The sequence below is a fragment of the Symsagittifera roscoffensis genome, chromosome 9 (assembly GCF_963678635.1).
Source record: "Symsagittifera roscoffensis chromosome 9, txSymRosc1.1, whole genome shotgun sequence".
NCBI classification, from domain to species: Eukaryota; Metazoa; Xenacoelomorpha; order Acoela; family Convolutidae; genus Symsagittifera; species Symsagittifera roscoffensis.
The window spans coordinates 43,452,917-43,466,008 of NC_087070.1; the positions used below are offsets into that span (position 1 = coordinate 43,452,917).

General features: G+C 37.2%; 1 protein-coding gene across 4 annotated transcripts in view; it reads right to left on the reverse strand.

Moving 5' to 3' along the window:
• LOC134854905 (potassium voltage-gated channel subfamily C member 4-like) overlaps positions 1 to 13,092 on the reverse strand; it is a 529,156-nt gene that overhangs the window by 171,913 nt on the left and 344,151 nt on the right. The window lies entirely within an intron of this gene.

The window sequence follows — 13,092 nt, forward strand, 5'->3', positions numbered from 1 at the left end:
TTCAATCCTTATTACCAAGAGCTATTCAAGACCAATTAAGGGGGCAATCCAACATTCAGTGACCTGAAATAACAGCAGCCATATTGTTCCGAAAATGAAACTTGCGTAACAGCTGCCAGCAAAGCAAGCCCAAAAAAATTTGCTATCAGCTGAAGTCAGCAGAAATAGTAGAAGTAGGCTTAAAAAGCAGAAAATTTTAATGAATTAGCTTTAAGCGATAAATTTAAAGTATTATAGATAACAATTTAACAGTTTTTATTTTAAAAAAATACGCTAAAAAAACTGACATTTCGATTTGAATAAGAGCTTTTCGCAGTAAACTGAATCAAAACAAGCTGCCTAGAGCAATGTTGGTATCAAATGTGACAATTGTAAGCTAAATGCAATAATTATTTAATTTAACCTTGAATATTACGGCAAAAAAATGAACTTTTGACATAGTTTTGCGTAAAAAGCTCCAAGTTGACCAAATGCTCCTCGAATAGCACCATAATGTACCAAATTTACGCCCAATAATTTCTTTGACCTAGTAAAGTTTTGGTTTATGATCTGGACTGCCCGTTTTGTGCAAGCTAAACACCATTTTATTGAACTACCACGGTTTGCGAGGCGCCGCATAGTTTACCGGAAATGCTCCCAAGTTCTGACTAGCTGAACATTTGAACCAAGTTAAAATCAATCTCACAATTGGACTGCACCGTGAAAAAAATTACTGTTTCGACTATTTGCAAAAAAAATGACGGAATGTTTGTGCTCGGGGTGTTTTCGTTCTCCAGAGAGTTTCGACTTTTTAACTAGCAAACTTTGACAAAATTTTATATATATATTGTTATCTTGAGCTCAAAAAAAAATTTTTTTTCACCTTTGATCATTTGTTTAAGGCTATGGGGTTTAAAGATTACCAATTTGGCCAATTTGCGACAATTAATGCGCGATATATTTGGTGCTATTAACGCGTCAGTGGAAATATAATCCGTCTTAAAAATCGATGAAAATTTGATTGATGCATGCTCTTTGGTCTATTTGATAATTTGCTGAATGCAAGAAATATTATTATTCGTGATTGGTGCGGCGGTGATTTTCAAAAAAAAATTCCAAAAAAATTGAAGTTTTTCAATTTCTTTTTTATTTCATCATTTATTTTAAATTAAACTATTCAGTATTTTGCCCCGACACGAGCGGTCTTGCTGTTTTTGATGTTGAAATTACAACCCTTGCAAAACAATTGATCTGATTTTTTTCGGTGTTTTATCAAATGGCTTCTGTTTGTTGTGGTTTTGCTAAAATGGAATTTGTATTTTGGATCTTGGTATGATCTTTAGATATTCTGGCGGTAAATGAAAAAAAAAACTAAGAATGCCTGTGTCAGGACGAAGCACTGACTGTTCATCTTGTAAAATTTTCACTTCACATGTGTTATGAGAAATACAAGCTGATCAATTTTGATAGAGGTAACGTAAAAATAATAGCAAAATCTTGCCTTGAATTCAATTTGGGTTGGTTCAAGTCGCAGCTCACGCTTAAAACGCACGTTATATTTCGCGCAATTACTATCCCAAATTCGCTAATTTGACATTTTTCAAACCTACCTTCAAAAAAGAAACTGACGAAAACTGTTTTTTAGCTTGGAGCTCAGATCTTGAGCTGCGTTTAGATGATATAAATAGATGTTGTCGAAATCGAGCTTTGATTGGAGAAAAAACGTCGGTCCTTTTCTTCAAAAACTGGACCAACAGTTAAATGCTCTATCTGAGCTAAATACAGTACACCTAATGATTTATCAAATTTGAAGTTAAGTTCTAGAAAAAGTTACCTTTCCTTGTAAAATTAGTAAAAATTCGCATAAAAATTTTTTTATGCAGAAAGTTCTCAAAAACAACAAAGACTGCATGCCATTTAATTTTCTTTTTGGGATTAAGCGTCCCGTGTACTTTGAAAGTTGCATGAAAGGTCAATTATTAAAACAGTTTGTTTGAACGATTATCATTTTATTGTTCCGACCTTTGATACGAAAGTAACGGATAATTGTGCTCGGGGTGGGTTTTTTCATTCACACAATATTCGACTTTTTAACTAATCATTTTTGACTGAATTTTTTTATGTGATCATTTTTTGTAAATTTAAGTGGGTTTAAGGATTGCCATTTGGGACATTTAACGCGCGATATCTTTCGCGCAATTAACTCGTAAGCGGAGATTTAATCCGTCTTATAAATCTTTCCAAGTTGATGGTTCAAAGAAGCTTATTCGCCATAATGGAATTCTTACAAGGAGCAAAATCTATCCTTTTGTATTTTTTATGGCGTGTGGAGGGAGGTTTTTCATTTAAAATGTCAAATCTTCGAAAAAAAACTTTTAATTTTGTTTTATTACAGTTAAATTTTTAAACTTATTACTGCTCCATAAACCTTAAAAGCAGTCGGAACGTTCAGGGCTTTGCCCTGATACGCTGATACGTTCATTATCGGGTGAGCAACCCTAAGATTTTGAGCGCCATTTTCTTGTTCTGACTTTCGATACGAAAGTAACGGAATATTTGCGCTCGGTGTGGGTTTTTTTTCTTCAGACAAATTTCGACTTTTTGACTAGCCACTTTTGACAGATTTTTTTATATCATTCGAAAGGTATTGTTGTCTTGAGCTCAAATTTGAAAAGATATTTCACCTGTGATTATTTTTTGTAAAGCTATGGGGGTTTAAAGGTTGCCATTTTGGCAAATTGGGGACAATTATTGCGCGATATATTTCGCGATATTAACGCGTAAGCGGAGATTTAATCCGTCTTAGAAATTGTTCCAACTTGGTTGAAAGAAGCTTATTCGCCATAATTGATTTGTTACAAGGAGCTAAATCTATCCTTTTGTACTTTTTGTGGCTTGTGGGAAGAGGTTTTTCACTTAAAATTTCAAATTTTCGAAAAAAAAAAATTTTTCATTTTGTTTTATTACAGTTAATTTTTTAAAACTTATTACTGCTCCATAAACCTTAAAAGCAGTCGCAACGTTCAGGGCGTCGCCCTAATACGCTGATACGAGTAGTCTTGTTTTCATTATTTTTTACACCGTTCAATATATAAATGTTTTTTTTTTTTGAAAAAACTCAAGAATTCAGTATCAGGATGATTTTTTGTTCTGATCATTTGCGTATTGTTTTTTTAATTGATTATGACAGATTTTGAAAATCTATCGCACCATTTGATAAAGATTGAAATTCAAAGAACTTATTTCAAAAGTTATATTAGTGATATATTAGCTTTGACAAACTAGCTGGTAACATTATTCAGGCCGGATTAATTCAACACTGCCGCTTTCCGTGTAGAAAATTTTGGTTGAGAAAAAAATTTTTGAGCACAGTAATTATCACGAAAAGGGTTAAATAGGCAATTTTTAATTCACGCTTTTGACAAATGCGTCTCAATTGAAATTTTATTCATTTTTGAGACCAGGTGAAGAAAAAACTCCGCCAAAAAAAACGCATCAATATCAATCAGTTTCTTCGAGAGTCGGAACAAAAAGTTTTGCTGTTTTAAATTTACCACCTGATGAAAAGTACAACTTTTCTGAGATACAATAAACAAATTATTTTAAGTGTTATAGAAGTATTTTTTGCTGCAGTGATAAAAAAAAGACTCACAGACTCAATTACAGCAAAAAATTATCTGCAATTTTGCACTAAATCTTTTGATCTGCCGATACTTCTTTTCTGTCACAGTTTGGTAAAATTTTGAAGCTGCTTTCCCGGTTCGAAGTGATCACTTTATAATTCGACTTTCATGGACAATCCAAACTTTTTCTCTGGTTTTTCACAGAAAAATGGGTAACAAAATTGCTGATTCTTGATGCTGGAATGCGTTATAAAATAAAAGCTTTTTAGTTCCATTGGATCTTTTAAATTGTATGACTCATTATTGTCTATCTCTGATTTGCTAAAATTGTTTCTGCCAAACACGCGGGGTTTAGCATCTGCAATTTGAAACGCGCGGGGTTTTGGTTGTAGTTTTTTTTTATCCAAGATTCAAACCCCTGACGACCCAAAGAGTCACTAAGTTTTAATACTATTTAAAGCATTTTTTGATATTACAAACCAAACTTTTGTTGTAGAACAAGCATGCCAAAAAGCTTCGAAAAAAATAGCTGTTGTCTGTCACTTTTGGAGTGACAACATATGCCCTTGGAACTAATTTTTACCAATCAGTGGTCACTTTTCAGCGGCAGCTGACCTCGCTGGAACAATTTATTGCTTTCAGTAAATTGAATTTGGTACGGATGGAGTTTGCAATGCATTCAATTTTCATATTGCATGGGTGATGCTATGTAAATAAAACGACAGGCCATAAAGACGAGAAGACTTTGGGACGACAAATAAGCGTTATTACATGTAAAGCGAGCAGTTCGAATTTCAGCGGTTTGATTTTCTCAAAACTACGCTGGAATTGCGTAGCGTCGTCTTAAAGTCCAATTAAAAACGGTTGTCGTCTTAAAGGCTGTCACCCTATTTGCTGGTCTTCTGCACGGATGTCTTTGTCATGAGGCAGCCAGCAGGATGCGGCGAGGGAGGAGAGCGGAACCGTTTTAGAATTACGGCGTTCTTGTCAAGAAAAATCACAGAGATTGGTGTTATGAAAACACTTGATTAGTAGTTTGAATTGGGGAGCGAGATCGAAACACGGGTTCAACCACAAGTCGTTTACTTTTAAAGAAAACTTAAGGGCAACGCAAGTTGTGACGCTACGGGGAGACGTTAGGATGACTAATCGAGTAGAGGCCAAACAGACTTGATTTCTAAGACCTCTTCGAGGAAGTATTTAAGAAGGAACAAATTGAAATGCTTGATATCTACCAACTACTTTCGAGAAATGAAAAAAATGATTGGGGAAAACGTGGAACATTTACACGCGATTTTGAGTGCCCGCACCGAAGTTTCTCCGATTATTATCTATTATCTGGCGATTTTGTGGTCGAACCAAAAATTATTCTTTTAATAATCAACTATCTGGTGATTTTGTGGTCGCAGAGCAAAATAATCGATTATATGGACAAAACAATCCATTAAAAAGTTTTATTTTTGTGACGATTATGTTGGAATTATAATAGATTATAATAGATTATAATAGATTATAATAGATTATAATATAAACAAAATTGATATAAAAATTCGATCAAAAACACAAAAATGTGCGACCTCAACTTTTTCAAATTCTTAGTTTTCTGAGCATGAAAAAATAAGATTATTAGCAGGAAAACAAGCTTTTAAGTAAATTTCGAACTGAATTTCAAGTTTTGTTACGTGTCTTGTTCTTACATCATTCTCAATCCCAAAGTGGCCGAAAAATTGTTTTAATACGGATTTTGGCTCTTTTTCCTTTTCCCCCCCACCTGCAAATTTTTTTATGTAAATTTGTTGACCACATTGTTCGATTGTTAAGAAAATTTACATACAGACTAAGCACGCTTTTCAGAAGAGAAAAATTAATTTTTCTGACAATATAGTTAAATTTTTTGACAACATAATCGATTTTATTGCAATTTTATGGCGATAGCAATAGTTTTTGTTGCGATTTTATGGCAGTTTTATGGCGGAAACAATAGATTTTATTGCAATTTTATGGCAAAAACAATAGATTTTATTGCAATTTTATGGCAAAAACAATCGATTTTATTGCGATTTCATGGCGGTTTCAGGGCAAAAAAATAGATTTTATTGAGATTATATGGAGATAAAAATACATTTTAGTGGAATTACAAGGCAATATATTCTTGATGAAAATAATCTATTTTCTTTCTATTATAATAGAAAATGTTGCTTAAATTGGTTACACATAATCGATTATAATGGCAATATTTTCGGCAACATTTTCTCAATATAATCTATTTTTATCCGAGAAACTTCGGTGCGGGTGGGTTGGCAGTGCGGCTCAATTTACGGACACTAGAGAGCAGAGTGTATTACGCAACAGGTTATTTCAATGTGACAAATAAGGAGACTCAGAGTGAGTGCGCAGGTTCACAGAAAAACACTCATCTGAGTATACGGAATTTTTTTATCTTTCGAGAAGGGGAGAAGAAGTACGCAAAAAGGAACAAGAAAGCGGGAAACGGCTTAACAAAAGCACCAGCAGGGGCAGTTCAATCAAATCAGAGCCAGTAAGCGCAATCTAGTAGGGGATATAGACGACCATTCCAGAGGGCAGGCTAGGGATGACTATGTTATTGAACCAAAGTGGCGCACATCAATGTTGTTTTAACTGTCGTCAAAATGGGTTCACCGAATAACACATCAGTAGATGCCCGGATAGAAACGCCAAAAAGGGCAGAGTGGGTCGCATCTGCAGGAAAGATATGAACAGCAAAAAAACTTGGAGCGTGAAGCAACATCGCAAATTGGGTCGTAATTATCAGACCCACAATGCAAATTCCGCAAAAGGGACTTGGACAGCTTGAATGATTAAGTCATTTTATACCGAAAATTATCAGGAAGTAAATAGACCTAAAAACTTTGGTGAAGAAATTCCTTGAAAGCAAACGGGAACTTGACGCAAGCGTGGTTTGATAAAGGTTCTTCGATTGCGATCAATACTTAAACAAACAAAGCGTACCTCAGGAGCAAAAAATGTCTCACGATGATTGCTGACGATGATTGCTGGGGCTTGTGGACGACAAGTTTCCCTTTATTGCTGGGGCTTGTGGATCGATCGATGGCCTTCAGAAGTACTAACCAGCGTTGGCAGAAAATACTAACCAGTGATGGCGCTACGAGTGCTGTTAAGAAAGAAAAAATTGTCTAGCTTACCAAAAGCCGAACAGCGTTTAAAATCGAAAAAGTAGGTCGATCATAATTAAAAGAACAAATTTACATAAATTATGATGTCCGAATAAAATGTCATTGGAAGCGCAATTGGGCTCCAAGTGCTGGCAGGTGATATCGATCGCGTCCCGACTTGTAAACACGGGGGAGAAAAAGTACTCAACCAAAGAGCCAAAAATGCTATCGGGTCGATGCGGAGTTTATCAGAAACTTTTTTATGAAAAAATTGGCACAGTAACCGACGACAAAATTATACTCTTTTTACTCAGCAGAAATAACAAGAAAAACAAAAACAGTGGTTGGACCAAATGAATCCAAATGATTTTGTATTAGAAGATAAGTCGTATTAGAAGAAAAGTCAAATATTGGCTTAGAAGACTACTTGTTGCAACATCCAGTGGATTAATCAAGTCGAGTCAGAACTTTTCATAACACTTTCAAGGTAGCCAAATTAACCTCTACTAGAAAACTGCTCAAATATTTTCATCAATTAATGCCACAAGCACAAAAAGTCCTCGAATTAAAAGATTTTTTAACGAGATTTTCAACTAGTCAGAACAAAGTTTGCAAAAACAGACCAATAACGCCACTGGAGAAGGGCCTAAATGCATGCGGTACAACGTCAGCCATTCAGAGGGCGCAGTTTTGAACATCGAAGTTGAAAACTTAAAAGGTGAGAAAACTCAACAACTGGAAGGGATCAAGGAATGCAACACACTGAGGACTTCGACGTAACGGACAACTGCCTCCGCATGGATGAGCGCCTTGTCACTAGGAGCCCAGGCACAACCGCATTCATCAAGAGAACTAATAAAATTGATAGAATCCATTAACAATACAAATACTTTATTCTTAAAAGTGTTCACGTGTTTTCACTTGAAAAATCGCGTTTTTTTTCCATAATCAGTCAATTAGCTATTTGGTTCATTTTTTCAACATTTTGTTTCGCTTAGGTCCACGTTTTACATTTCTAGCAAAGTGTGCACATAGCTAGCAAATTTTTTTTCATTGTAGACCATCCGTAAATAATTCTCTAGGGTAAGAAATCATGGTCTGAGCCAAGACTCCTCCACTTGGTCCTTGTGCCTCGGAAGCACACACTGGAAGCACGGAGCACGGCAGAAGACAGCCGGCACTTCACCCAGTTCATAGTTTTACTATAGGGTTTCTCCCACTTCGTAGATAATGCTTCTCCTATTCTCCGAAGGAAACTTGCAAATTCTGGAGCAAGCATCCCAACAACAGACACAACAAGAGGAGTGAAAGACATATGTCTTTCCTGACACGCGTCTGAATATTTTGTCTTTTTCTCAATCTCTGCTGAGCGCAAAACACTCATGGGGCTTCTGTTCTGATAGGAGATGGCGTCATTGTCAGAGACACGAATATCAAAAGACGCTCCTCCCTGCCTAACAGAAACTCCACGACAAAAAAAATCTGCAATTAATGCGGGTGTCTCATCTTGCGGGTTGCATTCTCTAATAACAGGCTCTCTCTGTACATCCTTCCACACTAAAGAAGCTAAGTCTCCTACAGCATCCCTAATCTAATTGTGCAGTAAAATTAAGAGACCACCTTTTTTGCACGCTAACGCATGCCGTAGGGTGAATGGTGACTGGCAACCATCACAAAAAATTGGCGAAGCGATCAAGTTTTTGTTATACCGGACACTCAATGCATCCCGAAACTCCACTTCCGAAAGATCAAACTTTTCTGCAGCAATCGGTAACACTGTCAGCCAGGCAGACAAGCTTCCTTCATTGATTCTTTTTACTGCGCGAAATTGGTCTGCTGGTAGCTCATTCAATAACTCGCCCAACAACTCTTCTTGTTTTTCTTCCATTATTCGATGATGTTGTTTCCGCGATCGAGACATTTGCTTTCTGTGGTCTTCATCGGAAAAACCATGCTGATCAACAATAGCATCATAAAGAACCGTAACTGCTTCCCGTGACGTGTTGTAATACTCATCAGCGAAACTGGTTGGGTTAGACACCCCAAGACCACCTTTCTTGCTGGCAAACAAAAGAGACGTCTCTCCATTGATGAAATTGACGAACCGTAACTGCTTCCCGTGACGTGTTGTAATACTCATCAGCGAAACTGGTTGGGTTAGACACCCCAAGACCACCTTTCTTGCTGGCAAACAAAAGAGACGTCTCTCCATTGATGAAATTGACGAAGGTCCAATTATCGCAGTTAAAAAATTTCTCCATGTGGTTGAAAAAGCTGACTAGAACTACCCAAAACACGCTGGGAAAAATTCCATTCCGCTTTTAGGGACTTAGTCAGTCCTGATAAAGCACATTGTGGTTCTGTTTTTGCCACAAAAGAAAGATTCTCCATTTTGTCTACCCATTTAAGTTCTTTCTTTTTCAGGTAGATGTCCTTCTCATTTCCGTCTCCAATGAAACCGCCCAAAAACCTCTTCCCTTCCACTATAGTAATTGAATACTTGTCAAATATGTGATGCGCTTCTTCAGCATATTATTCATCGACAACAAGAAAACTTTTGGAAGACTCTGGTAAATCACGGAAGGCGGGACCTTTCTCAATCAAGTTTTTGAGCCATATCTCCGATTTCTTGAGTTTCGCTATGGCCGCAGAATCATCAGCATACCAATTTTGTAACACATTGTTCGGATTCTTTAACTTCTGAATCAGGGGAAGAAGTAAAACACCATAGAAGAACTATGCCAGTGGGTCTTCCTGTGTGGTTCTTTCCCTAGTGTATATCACTTCATCGGCGGCAGCAACGAAAAGCGACGCAAAGCCTCTGTAAGTATTGAAGAGAAATCTAGAACAACCAGGCCACAATATTCGAGCATTCCACAACGCTGTTTCACGATTGAGCGAGTTGAAAGCATTTGATGAATCCATCAACAGCATGCCACAGCTATCTTCCTTGTTGTCATCAGAGAGCGCATGAATTGCACCTTTAACGCCAACTTTCAGCTCACAAGCAAATTGATCAACCGAACATGTTTCTTCAAGGTGAATTTTTGTGAACTCAGCCACACCTTTGCAAATTATTCTCCGTAGACATTCACCTATGCCTATAGGTCGCACGCCAGAACATTTATCAAACGCAATCAATCTTCCAGAAACCAGTGCTCGCACTTTCGACCATGGTAAGATTTGATTGCACATTTTTGTAGCGAGAGTTGCAACTTCGTCTCTCAAGTGTGAACTGTGAGCCCCATGACGTAATAAAACCATCTGCCAATGCTCAGAATTTTTTCTCGAAGCTCCCGAACTGCCATGCAAAGGACGTGTCGTCTTTTCAATGGAAGCAGAACTGATTATAACATCTTCAAAGTCGGGTAAAACTGGCACTTGCAATCGCGAAGAGAGATGTGACTTATGTGACTCTGGATGCTTTGACTTCAGATCAGAGTCTCTAAAATGGTCAGACCATTCTTGACCTCTTGCATCGGATCAAGCACACCCCCGCTTGCTCTCTCCGAGAGCCACCGCATAGCACTTCTCACCTTGACTTTCATCATTAATGAAGCAAACACTTTCGCAACATGTTTGTCGTCCATATTATTCTGATTTATTTGTTTTTTTTTGCCACATCTCACTGCTTCCGCCAACAACTTATCGAGTTTGTTTTCCTTCCAGTCTTCAATGCGCCGTCCAATAAGTGTTCAAATGTCTTTTGATGCTTTGATCATTGGATCTCTTTGTAACAAAACACGGCTCATCATCAGAATTTTTCCTGAAGTGGAATCAGCAGTGGTAGAAAGAAGCTTCAGTTCATGTGTCAGGAGATCCACGTACTTTCTACCAATGTTACCATTAGGCAAAGTTTATAGTCTTTTTGGCAACCGTACACTTTTGACCCATCTTTCAGTCCAAATCCAATGATCAAGACAAGTTGATTTGTCATGTGACGCACCAAATGCTTCCATCATTATGTCTTCTTCATGGCTTTCAAGATTCGGATCAGTTTCTGGTAGCACATCTTCAATTTGCAGGTCTTGCATGTCTTGAGTTAATCCTATTCGGCCCTTGCTTGTCGGTGTAACAAAAACGCGGTCATTGTTATCTTGTGATATTAACAAGTCTTCCACTTCAAACCTGCTGGTATTGGAAACACTGAGCTGCGAATCAGATTTATACCTCAGATAACTAGGCGGTTTGATAATTCTCTGAGTCCGCCTCATGATATCACGAGCGTTCCTCGAACCAAACTCAAACTCTTCCCGAGCACGGGCCACTCTGCTCCAGAAACGAGCTCCTCTCCAAACACGATTTCCAAGCAGCGGCTCTGTACCAAACACACACGAGCTCCAAGCACCGGCTCTGCATCCAACACGAGCACCAATCCACAAATAAGCTGTACTCCGAACACGTGCTCTGCTCCAAACTCACGAGCTCAGCTCCAAACACGAGCTCTGATCCAAATACGAGCACTGCTTGAGATAAAATGTCCGCTCAGTTGTCGATGTTGTAGTGGTTGTCTTTTTTTTGCTTAACAAGACACGTGCATAATTGAGGTTGTCTATTTTCAAACTGTTTTAACTGACAAATTCTCGTGAAAAAATAGCACGAGAGCTACTTGAGTTTTCAATTAAAACACTTGAATTTTCTTGTGTTTTCATTCCCTTGCTCACGTATTATTCTTTATTTTTCATGTGAAAATACTTGAAACTTCAAGGGTTTTTACCGATTCTCTTGTCGATTGCTCGCGTGCTTTTATTTGTGTATTCAAGCAAAAAAAACACTTGAAAACTCAATATCTTTCCACGAAAATTTATGGGAAAATATTTGTGCAATGGAATGCTTTTACACCTGAATAAAACACCTGAAGTTTCAAGTGTTTTAATTGAAAATTCAAGTTACTCTTGTGGTTCTTTTTCACGAGATTTTCTCAAGTAAAAACACGCGATTTTACAGGTGAAAACACGTGAACATTTTTAAGAGTGTATTGTTGTTGGATTCCATCGAATCTATTAGCCCTTTTGATGAACGCACTTCTGCCTGGGCTCGTAATGACATGGCGCTCATCCATCCACAGGCAGTTGTTCATAACGCGGAAACTCTCATTGTGTCGCCCAACGTAGGCGTCAATCTGCTTCACCTTTTCGACAAAGTCACTGTCTTTAGCTACCAGAGTTCCTTGATCGCTTCCAGTTGTTGGGTTTTCTCACCTAAGGTGCCCATGAAACTACCAAAACCATCAAGCTTGGCGTGTAATGGCGCTTTTGGCTCTTATAATATTCAACTGTGAGGAAGAAGAAAAACTTTTTTGTATCTAAAGCGAACCAGAAACGCTTTTTTATTCAAAGCACAGAAAACGTTTTTTATTCAAATTATGTCCCGAGTCAATACTTTTAAATTGTTTCCGTCAATGATTGCTTTATGCTTTAGGCAGCTCAAAAACTCAAATCAGCTGATCTAAAATATAATTATTTTTTTCTAAAAAAAATTTTTTGTCGCATAAATCATAGGTACGCCACTGTTTGCCACCAGGGTTGAATTTGATGATGCTCGATGTGATATTAACCAGATACTTCAATTGACCTGACTGAAATTTGACCTTATGATGTTCCGATGTGATAAATATTGTTATTTCAACATCTAAAAGTTACACAAATTTACTTACATAGTTCAACCACAGAAAGAACTGAATAAATTATAAAGAACTGGACTTGAGAATTAAATGTCAGAACAAAAATTCAGAGCTGAAAAAGTTCAAAATGTGCTTCATTTCATCATTTTCTGTACTTTTGTTACTTTTTATTTCGCCATATTTTGCCGATGATATAGTTGTTACCAATAGAATCGAACCGCCTATATGGACTTCACAAACTTTTGATATTCCTCGAAAGAATATTTTAAACGACCGTTTTGACCACTGCAAACATTTTAGTGAGTTTTACTGTCTAAGTTCATTCGAGACTGCATATCGCGGTAATACGATAGCAGGGTGGTAACTTTTTCTTTTTCCCTGTCAAAAATCAAATAGTTCATAATATGAACAACAATACAAATCGTGCATCTTCAATTTTTTTTCAGAATCTAAAACTTCTCTGCCGCTGTTGCAGAAATTTTCAAATCCGCCCGGCTTCAAATTATAAATAGTTGGCTGGCTAATTCTGGCAAAGAGCAGCCAAAAAAAACGATCTTATCAAAATGGATAAGTTAATTTTCTGAAAAAAAGCCAATTGTCTGATTTTGGCAAAACAAGTGTCCTTATGTTTTTGTCGAGTTCTGAAAATCAGTTTGCCGACTTAAGAGAACTCGTGTTGAAATTCTACTGAGTATAAACTCTTGACTGCACG